The sequence below is a fragment of the Pongo abelii genome, chromosome 13 (genome assembly GCF_028885655.2).
Source record: "Pongo abelii isolate AG06213 chromosome 13, NHGRI_mPonAbe1-v2.0_pri, whole genome shotgun sequence".
Classification (NCBI taxonomy): domain Eukaryota; kingdom Metazoa; phylum Chordata; class Mammalia; order Primates; family Hominidae; genus Pongo; species Pongo abelii.
In genome coordinates, this window is record NC_071998.2 from 76613740 (window position 1) to 76624652 (window position 10913).

The 10913-nt window shown below is 43.3% G+C and overlaps 1 long non-coding RNA gene across 1 annotated transcript; it reads left to right on the plus strand.

The window, feature by feature from the left end:
- Positions 1–8001: 8001 nt before the first annotated feature.
- LOC129047901 (uncharacterized) lies at positions 8002–10026 on the plus strand. Its single transcript, XR_008509771.2, has 3 exons — positions 8002–8282; positions 9243–9442; positions 9737–10026. It is a non-coding gene; the product is annotated as an uncharacterized LOC129047901 (long non-coding RNA).
- The last annotated feature ends 887 nt before the right edge of the window (positions 10027–10913 follow it).

Sequence of the window (10913 nt, forward strand, 5' to 3'; positions counted from 1 at the left end):
ACCCAGGAGTTGGAGACCAGCCCAGGCAACATGGCAAAACCCCATCTCTACAAAAAATACAAAAATGTACCTGTAGGCCAGCTACTCAGGAGGCTGAGGTGGGAGGGTCGCTTGAGCCCAGGGAAGTTGAGGCTGCAGTGAACCACGTCACTGGACTCCAGCCTGGGCGACAGAGTGAGACCTTGTCTCAAAAACAAAAAACAAAGAAAAAGAAAAGAATACAGAGAATGAAAAGAAATGGTTAATAAACACACCAGCAGTCACTGTGTGCTCTGTGTTGTCCTGTGTGCCTCCTAAGCACATGCTGTTGAAATCTCCCAGCTCATTTCCTTCGACAATTTCAATAATGCCTGTACCTCTTGTAGATTTTGAGCTACAATTAGGTTTGTAGTCATCCAATTTGAGAATAACATGTCTTCAGTGGGAAATTTGAAACAATGCTCTGGAAACCAAAAAATTCTACTTATCGAAATTTAAATCATATAATGTGAAGTCTAGCCTGGGAACTAAAGCTTGCTTTGTGACTTATTCTTTTTGTTTATAAAACACAACCAAGAACAGTTTTCATTTTCAATGCAATGTTGCATTTTTAAAAACGACAGATCATGTTCTTGGAATTAAAAGGTCACTTAATCATGCTTCATCTTTTTTTTTTTTCTTTGAGACAGAGTCACTCTGTCACCCAGGCTGGAGTGCAGTGGTGCGATCTCGGTTCACTGTAATCTCTGCCTCCCGGGTTCAAGCAATTCTCCTACCTCAGCCTCCCGAGTAGCTGGGATTATAGGTGCACACCACCATGCCTGGCTAATTTTTTGTATTTTTAGTAGAGACGGCATTTCACCATGTTGACCAGGCTGATCTCGATCTCCTAACCTCAGGTGATCTGCTGACCTCGTCTTCCCAAAGTGCTGGGATTACAGGCATGGCCACCGTGCCCAGCCCATGCTTTATCTTTTAATAAATCGTTTATTAATATGTACTTCCATTAGTTTGCTAGAGCTGCCATAACAAAGTACTACAGACTGGGTGGCTTAAACAACAGAAATTTATTTTCCCAGAGTTCTGGAGGCTGGAAGTCTACAATCAAGGTGTCAGCAGGGTTGGTTTATCCTGAGGCCTCTCCTTGGCTTGGAGATGGCTGTCTTCTCTCTGTGTGTTCACATGCTTTCCCTCTGTGCACGTCTGTGTCCAAATTTCCCCAGCTTATATCATATTTGATAAGTGCCCCCTCGTATGACCTCATTTTACCATAACTACCTCTTTAAAATCCCCACCTCCAAATACAGTCACATTCTGAGATACAGGGGGTAAGGACTTCAACATATAAATTTTGAAGAGACACAAGTCGGTCCATAGTATAATATTTACATAAAATATAGGATGTTGGGCTGGGTGTGGTGGCTCACGCCTGTAATCTAACACTTTCGGAGGCCGAGGCAGGCGGATCACCTGAGGTCTGGAGTTTGAGACCAGCCTGGTCAACATGGTGAAACCCCATCTCTACCAAAAATACAAAAAATTAGCCAGGCGTGGTAGAGGACACCTGTAATCCTAGCTACTCAGGAGCCACTCCAGCCTGGGCAACAAGAATGAAACTCTGTCTCAAAAATAATAATAATAATAATAGAGGGTGTTTGTTACTTGCAAGCACCTTTCTAAAAGTGGTTATGGCAGCACAGAATTAAACAGACATAATTTCTTCACTACATGGAGTTACTACCTCTGTTCCTATTTAAAAAAAAAGCAAAGTTTGCAAACCAACACAGACTTTGAGACTTTGAAGACTAATAAATACTAATACAATAACCTATGACAATAGCCAATGATTTCTAGTGATTACGACGCATTATATATTGTGCTAAATTCTTATTTAATCCCTGTCATAACAACTCTATGATATAGATACAATTATTATTCTTGTTCTATGAATGAGTAAAGGCTTGGAAGTTAAGTGACTTGCTCCAAATCATAAGAAGGGTAGAGGTGGTGTTGAAAACCAGGTGTCAGGCTCCAGAACCCAGACTAGTGGCTGTTATGCTACAGTGGACATTGTTCATATTCTGATGGGGCTAGAAATTTATGGACACTAGCAGGAGCCTTTTGTGTTGAAGCCTCTTGGTGGCTAGAAAACAGGGATTCAGGTCAGGCTATGCTTTTTAATGCAAGGCGGAGTCACCATTCTGTAGCTTGGCATTGACACAGTGCCCCACAGGGTTAAAGAAACTGGTAACCTACAGAAAGCTTGAACTGGTCTTGCAGGAGGGCAGATAAAGAAACAGTTTGCTATAATCCCATCTGCTTACAAAGCTGGCTGAAGCAGTCTGGAACCAATATGGCTGACTGGAGTCTGCACAGCATAGACTTGGAGGCCAGGTGAGTGACCATTTTTTTTTTTTTTTTTTGAGACAGGGTCTCATTGTGTCGCCCAGGCTGGAGTGCAGTGGCATGATCTCAGCTCACTGCAACCTCTGCCTGCCAAGTTCGAGTGATTCTTTTGCCTCAGCCTCCCGTGTAGCTGGGATTACAGGCATGTGCCACCATGCCTGGCTAATTTCTGTACATTTTTTTTAGTAGAGATGGGATTTCACTATGCTGGCCAGGCTGGCCTTAAACTCCTGACCTCAAGTGATGCTCTCACCTCGACCTCCCAGAGTGCTGGGATTACAGGCATTGAGCCACCATGCCCGGCCAATGAATGACCTTTTGATGTCACAACCAGTTCCCTCCAAATTTGCACATGTGACCCATGAAGAAGCTTGAAGAGGCAACTGCACATACCCAGGGACTTTCCAAACTCTGCTTCCTTTCAGCCAATCATTGTCCAGCTCCAAAATTCCACCTCCAAGATCTTTCCCTTAAATCTGCGACTGTAAGTCTTGTATGGGGAGACAGATTTGAGCCTGACTCTCATCTCCTTGCCTGGCTGCCTGGCAATAATCCTTTCTCCCTACAAAAATCTGGTGCTTTGGTGTTTGGCTTTCTGTTGCATGGGCAAATGAACCCATTTCTGTCCAGTGACAGTATTCTTTTTTTTTTTTTTTGAGACGGAGTCTTGCTCTGTCGCCCAGGCTGGAGTGCAGTGGCGTGATCTCGGCTCACTGCAAGCTCCGCCTCCCAGGTTCACGCCATTCTCCTGCCTCAGCCTCCCGAGTAGCTGGGACAACAGGCACCCGCCACCATGCCCGGCTAATTTTTTGTATTTTTAGTAGAGACGGGGTTTCACCGTGTTAGCTAGGATGGTCTCGATCTCCTGACCTTGTGATCTGCCCGCCTTGGCCTCCCAAAGTGCTGGGATTACAGGCATGAGCCACCGCGCCCGGCCCAGTGACAGTATTCTTTTCATGTCTGCCAAAAGGTGGTGTTTTCATGAGGTAGGAAAGAAACGTTTTGCTAGATCCATCTCTTACCTTGAATGTAAAACTTACATACAATGAAATGCACAGTCATTCATTAGATTTTGACAAATGCATTTGCCTTGTAACCACAAAACCCTACCAAGACACAGAATATTACCATCACCCTAGAAAATTGCCTCATGCAACCTTTCCAGTCAATCCCCACCTATCCCAGAAAAGCAACAACAGTTCTGATTTTTTTCACTTGGGTTGGTTGTAAATTTTACAGATTTATTTGCATTTATGTTAAGTTCTCCAGGAGCCTTTATGTCACTTGTTATATCACTATCAAACTCCTTCAAAGTGCTGTGGATGCTTGGGATCAAGGGAGAAGAATGGGGAGGGAAATTTGCATTTTAAAGTCTTTTTTTTTTTTTAACTCTATAGGGGCTGGTTATTCTGAGTATTAAACTAATTTTACACAGAATAAAAGAGTCACCCCCAAGCAAATAATTAAAAAGAATAGCCAACCAAGTCAGCTACAGTTAATTAACGGCAGTTTTTGAAAGACCACCAGACAGTGTAGACTCCAGGCAAGCAGAGAAGCAGCGGTTTTTCCTCCCTCGGGACTGCCAGAGGGCTCCTGTGCATCAAGACTAGCCTCTTACTCCCTCGTGCCCTGCGGTGGTCATGACAGCCCCTACCAGGTAGGAGGGGCAGAAGTCCTCATTTCTCATAAGGGAAAACTGGTTTAGGTGGCATAAGTGGCAGCCTCCTGTTCACACAGCAAGTGATCCACATAGCAGCCTTTCTGTCTCTCTACGGCTGTTCTTTCAGACTAAGGTTTTAATGACTGATAGTAGCTTCACCAGACATTCTCCTCTGGTAAATCCCAACACAGACATGTGTCCAAGGAAAGTCCTGCCATTTACCTCTTGGAGTAGAGACCTGTCAACGTGTACTTGCATTAAGTGCTTTGAGACAGAGATGTACGAATTTGGATAAATTGCTCTTCTCTGGGAAGGGATCAAAAGCATCTGGCTCAACTGCAGAGGCACTTGCTTTGTAACAGACATTCTGCTTTTTAATCCTTCCCTTTAGCTGAATGACTGAGGTCTTGACAGTGGGATTTCAAGGCAGCCCTTATGTAGAGAGGCAGCTTTTAGACACTTTGCCCTTGAATTCACATCACATGGTAAAGTTGCCTACCTTGCAGAACCTTAAAGAGAGCTCTAAAGAGCTGTTGCCTGGGGCGCCTGTTTAAACTGCTAGTGTTGGGGCCAATCTTTAGGAATACTGATTCCATGGGTAGAGTGATGCCTATAAATCTGGATTTTAAATGAATATCCTAAGCTGTTGCTCTGTGCTTTAAGAAATTCTGGCCGGGCGTGGTGGCTCACGCCTGTAATCCCAGCGCTTTAGGATAACAAGAAAAAAGGAAACCTGCAGAACAATATCCTTCATGAACATCGACACAAAAATTCTAATAAAATGTCGGCAAATTTAATTCAAAAATATGTTAAAAAGATAATAAAACATGACCAAATAAGGCTTATCTTAGGAATCCTGAGATATAGTAATATTATATTGCATATTATATTAGTATTATGCATTTTATGCATAACATAATAGTAATAATGTCAATTATTATTAATTGACTAACCATATTAACTAACAAAAATGACAATAATAACAAAAGCCACATCAGGCTGGGAGCAGTGGCTCACACCTATAACTCTAGCACTTTGGGAGGCTGAGGCAAGAGGATTGCTTGAGCCCAGGAGTTCAGGATCAGCCTGAGCAACATAGTAAGCCCTCATCCCTACAAAAAAAAAAATTAAAATTAAAAATTAATCAGGTGTGGCGGTGCACACCTGTAGTACCAGCTGCTTGGGAGGATGAGATGGGAGGATTGCTTGAGCCCGGGGCACAGCAGTGAGCTGTGATTGCACCACTGCACTCCAGTCTGGGTGGCAAAGTGAGATCCTGTCTCAAAAAAAAAAAAGAAAAAATTATATGATAATCGCAGTAAATGGAAATAGTTGACAAAATACAACATTCATCCCTGATAAAAACTCTCAGCAAATGAATAAGAGGGAATTTCTTCAACTCGATAAAGGGCATCTGCAAAAGTCCTATGTTGTTACTGTTGAAAGACTGTGAATACTTCCTGTTAACAGGAGGAAGAAGACAGGGATGTTTGCTCCCACCACTTTTATTTAACATTATGTGAGAGCTTCTTTCCAGGGCAATCAGGCAAGAAAAATAAATAAAAGACATCTAGACTGGAAAAGAACAAGTAAAACAATCTTTCTTTACACACATGAGCATTTGTCAGATCCTTCTATCAGAAAATTGGATTGGATTTTCCATTAGAAATTGCATCAGAAAACCTGATTGGCTCTGCAAAGGAATTACTAGAATCAGGAATTTGGCATTTTCTTAAACAGTTAAACGTGTACCTACAGGAATTCCCAGGCATGCCAAGCCTAGATATTTAACCAAAAGAAAAGAAAAAATAAATCCATACAAAAATGTGTATACAGATGTTCATAGCAGCTTTATTTGTAATAGCCCAAAACAGAAAACCACCCAAATGCTCATCAATGGGCAAATGTATGTTACAAAATTGTGATATATCTATATAATAAAATATTACTCAACATTAAAAAGAAAGGAACTATTGATACACACAACATGGATGAATCTCAAAATAATTATTGTGTGATAAGCCAGACAAAAAAGAGCAAATATCATATAATTCCATTCATATAAATTCTAGGCCGGGCACAGTGGCTCATGCCTGTAATCCCAGTACTTTTTGGGGCATAAGCGGGTGGATCACCTAAGGTCGGGAGTTCGAGACCAGCCTGGCCAACATTAGTGAAACCCCGTCTCTACTAAAAACACAAAAATTATCCAGGCATGGTGCCATGTGCTTGTAATCCCAGCTACTCAGGAGGCTGAGGCAGGAGAATCGCTTGAACCCAGGAGGCGGAGGTTGCAGTGAGCTGAGATCGCACCACTAAACTCCTGCCTGGGTGACAAAGCGAGACTCCATCTCAAAAAAAAAAAAAATTCTAGAAAATACCAACTAATCTGTATTGACAGAGAGCACATCAGTGTTGGAGTGTTGGCTAGGGAATGAGGAATGGGTGGGGAATATCAAGAGGGAGGCATTGCCAAGGGGCCCAAGAAAACTTTGAGGGGGATGAAGATGTGTACTTTTTGAGATGATAGTTTTGCTGGTGTATACATATATCAAACTGTATACTTTAAATATGTGCAGCTTATTGTCTGTCAGTTACACCCCCAACAAAGTTGCTTTTTTAAAAAAAAAAGGCGGGGGGGTCGGGTGCAGTGGCTCAGGCCTGTAATCCCAGCACTCTGGGAGGCAGAGGCGGGTGGATCACCTGAGGTCAGGAGTTCGAGATCAGCCTGATCAATATGGTGAAATCCCATCACTACTAAAACTACAAAAATTAGCTGGACATAGTGGCATGAGCCTATAGTCCCAGCTACTCAGGAGGCTGAGACAGGAGAATTGGTTGAACTTGGGAGGCGGAGATTGCAGTGAGCCGAGATCGCACCATTGCACTCCAGCCTGGGCAACAGAGTGAGATTCAGTCTCAAAACAAAACAAACAAACAATCTGTTGCCAGTTTCCTAGGAATGCTCTGGGCTTATTCTCTGCATTTTCCCACCCTCCCACTCCACTCCCTCTCCCCTCCTCCCCCTCTCCTCTCCACAAAAGGGAACACATCATACAGGCTGTTCTGCTCCTTACTTTGTCAGTCTCTGGTGTGTTTTAGGCTTATTCCATATCAGCACACAGGCTCTGCCTCATTCTTTTTGATGGCTGTGTAGTTCTGACCTCAGTGCTCTAAAGCCATGCATTTAAGTGATTTGTCTTCTGCTTGTTCAGCTCTGAAAATGTCATTACACAGGCTTAACCCTGTATCAGTTAGGAGCCGCTTTTCTATTCCACCCTCTTATTGTTAGTATGTGAGTCCAAGAGATTACGAGTTAATTGAGGGCAGGGACTACATATCCACAGCTCTATCTTCCACCAAAAAATAATGTTCTGCTCTGCAAATAGCAAATACAAAAAGCACAGCACAAAGTTTGCATCCAGCAGGCTTCAACCTAGCAGAATAAGCGAGAGAGACTCAGCACCAATCAGTTCCTTTTTGGTTAGTGAGAAGATGGTGCCTTAAGGAAGAACCCTGCATTCTTCGAAGGCTGCTCTAGGGTCGGTAATCACAGCCCTCTGCGTTTGGGTTCATTCACACGGTGTTTATCTTCTGGGATTTGCTCCACAACACCCTTCAGGAAGGGTTTTGAAGGTTGTGGAAAAATCGGTGTGTGCAGCCATCACCAGAGCAAAAAGCCAATTGTGGTTATACAGGGCTGTTTTAAGAGTCAAGCCGTGTTTGGGCTGGGGGTGGGGTGCACTGTCTTGTGTCAAGCATTTTCTGTAGCAGAGCTCAATCAGCGTCTACAAGGCAGGGCTGGGCCACTCCTGCCTCTGAGCCTGTCTTCAGTAGTGGGTGCCTTTGTAAGAAGCCAGCCTGTCCCCGGACCCGGGCAGAGAGACAAAACAGCTACTCATTCATGAAGAACACTGGCTGTCTCCATAACAACCATGGTTAACATGACTCTGTTGAACTACGGGCGTGGCCCTTGGGTCTCCTGGCCTGGCTACCAACATGCCTGTGGCTTCTCATTGGGCCCCGTGAGTGCTGGCAGTGCTGTGAAGCAGGTGTGACTCATGGGTCAGCCCCCTGCTGGGACTGTGACCCTGAAGCTAACAAACCTAAGGGCAAGGCCAGCCGCAGCAGCTTTCTGAGTCTCTTCTGAAGTGGCTTGAAGTCGATACTGTGTGTGTATGTAAGATCCAGCCTCAAGGAAGGCGCTTTGTTCAGTTGCTAACTTATTTTCTTGGAGGTAAGCTTTAGATATCATTTAGTTTTTATGTTTGCTTGTTTTGTTACAGATTAAGTAGCTGTCATAAGAAAAAGGACTATTTAGTTACTATCTGGAGTCTTGTTCTGTTTGATACCACTACGCACATGTTGAATTTAGAGATAAGAGCCTTGAAAGTTATAGATTGTAAACAGTGTTTTCCCTGAAAAAAAACTGACATATTTATATACATTGATAAATACATAGATTAATAATCAGTATATGCATATTTGGCAATATGCCTCTCAATAATCATCACATTATTCATAATATTTATAAATTCATAAATATAAACACACATTACAGCAACTTATTAACAATGTTCTATAAGCCAGAAAAGCACCACGAGTAGAAAATAAATTATCATAGTTCCTGAACAGTACTTTTACCTGCTAAATATTTTGTGGCCTTCAACAGCTCAGCCAGACAGTCAAAAGGAGAGCAACTTAGCAGAAGATTTTGGTCTCGCTGAGGATTCAGATCACTGAAGAACTTAAGTTTAGGCTGTTAAACAAAATTATGGGAGCCCGTTATTTTGGACTGAACTCCTGTACTAGGCCCCAACAGACGAGACCAAACCAAAATGGACTCATTCATGCTAAATGCCTCATCATCAAATAGAAGCTTTAAGGAAGCAGATAGATCCAACACAGACTAGTTTTTCTTGAGAACAGAAGATTCCAGTCTACCTGTGTCAGTGCAATAAGGAGGTCCTCTCTGCTTTAATTTTACACAAAAGTAACCTGATGTTAGCCAATCCGCCTTTAAAAAATTTTTTTTCCTCTTTCCTTGTTCTCGCCTTACAAAACCCACTGTTCTGCTGCCGTCCAGCAGGAACCCTCATGCTATTTTATAGAATGGAAGCTGCCCTGATTCGTGAATCACAAATAAAAGCCAATTAGATCTATAACTATATTTGTTGGAATTTTGTCTTTTGACAAGACCAACTGGACCTTCCCTTTCTTGGTTCAAATCTGCAAGACTCTTCTTCCTTGGTCACACTGGACAATTGGCTTGTTAGAGCTGCGGTCAGGGGAACCTGGGAGAGACTCACCCTGCGAAGAAGACAAAGGCCATGGTGCTGATGGTGGTGGTGCAGGTATCCTGAGATGGCCAGAGCTCAAAGAAGTTCATGTCAAGAGGTGACAAGCCACAATGAATTTATGGAATTTTTGTTTCTATTTTTATGGAGATTTATGTGTGCACTCATGCCGTGTTATGGACTGAATTGTGTCCTCCCAAAATGCATATGTTGAAACCCTAACCTCTAAAGTGACAGTATTTGGAGGTAGGGCCTCTGAGGAAGTAATTAAGGTTAAAGAGGTTATAAGAGTGGGGCCCTGGTGATGAGATTTGTGCCCCTGTAAGAAGAGACACCAGCCCTCACTATCTCTCTTTGTCCCTCTCTCTTTCTGTCTGTCTTTCTGCCGTGTAAGGACACACAAAGAAGGCAGCCACCTGCAAGCCAGGAAGAGAGCCCTCACCAGGGACCAAAATGGCCAGTGCCTTGATTTTGGACTTCAGCCTCCAGGAGAGTAAGAAATAAATTTCTGTGTCTTAAGCCACCTAATCTGTGATATTTTGTTACGGCCATTTGAGCTGACTCAGACAGCCAGGATCACTTATTTAGTTGTTCATTAATTTACTGATCCATTCAAGAAATTCAACAACTCTCTATTGAGTGCTTTATATACCAGGCACTGTTTTTGGAGGTCAGGATGCATCAGTGACAGAAGACAAAAAGATTCCTACATTGTAAGCTTACCTGTAGGGACAGTAAACAATCAACATTAGAAGTAACTAAATCTGTGGTGATGATACTATACATTTTGTGATGTACCTTAACAGTACATAAATGTCTTTTACACCCATTATTGCATCTGACCTGGCAGACCCCGGGAGGTATGAGGAAATGAAGCCCAGGCTCCAGGTCACATGGCTGGTACCAATTATAGTAGTAGCTGATAAGTATTTAGCTGCTTATTATGTGCTAGGAGCTGTTCTATGTATGTGTTAACTCATCGAATCCTAGCAACAATTCTAGAAGTTGTTTTCTACGATAAAGGCACAGAGAAGTAATTTGCTCAAGGTCGGCTGGGTGCAGTGGCTCACACGTGTAATCCCAGCACTTTGGGAGGCTGAGGCGGGTGGATCATGAGGTCAGGAGTTCAAGACCAGCCTGGCCAAGATGGTGAAACCCCGTCTTTACTAAAATTACAAAAATTATCCAGGCGTGGTGGCAGGTGCCTGTAATCCCAGCTACTTGGGAGGCTGAGGCAGGGAATTGCTTGAATCCGGGAGGCGGAGGTTGCAGTGAGCCGAGATTGTGCCACTGTACTCCAGGCTGGGTGACAGAGGAAGGCTCCATCTAAAAAAAAAAAATTTGCTCAAGGTCAGACTATAGTAAGTGCTGAGCCAAGATCTGAACTAGTGAGCATGCATCCGTCATGTGAAGCTCCTCCCTCTCTAGAGCCATCATTCAGTTAGTTGTTTGCCCTCCTGGTAGACTGTAAGCTCCTTGCAGGCAGGCCCCCAACTCTCCGCTTCACCGCTTTCTTGGGCACACAGCAAGATGTCCACAAAGTCTGAACACATAGGCAAACGTGCACAGTG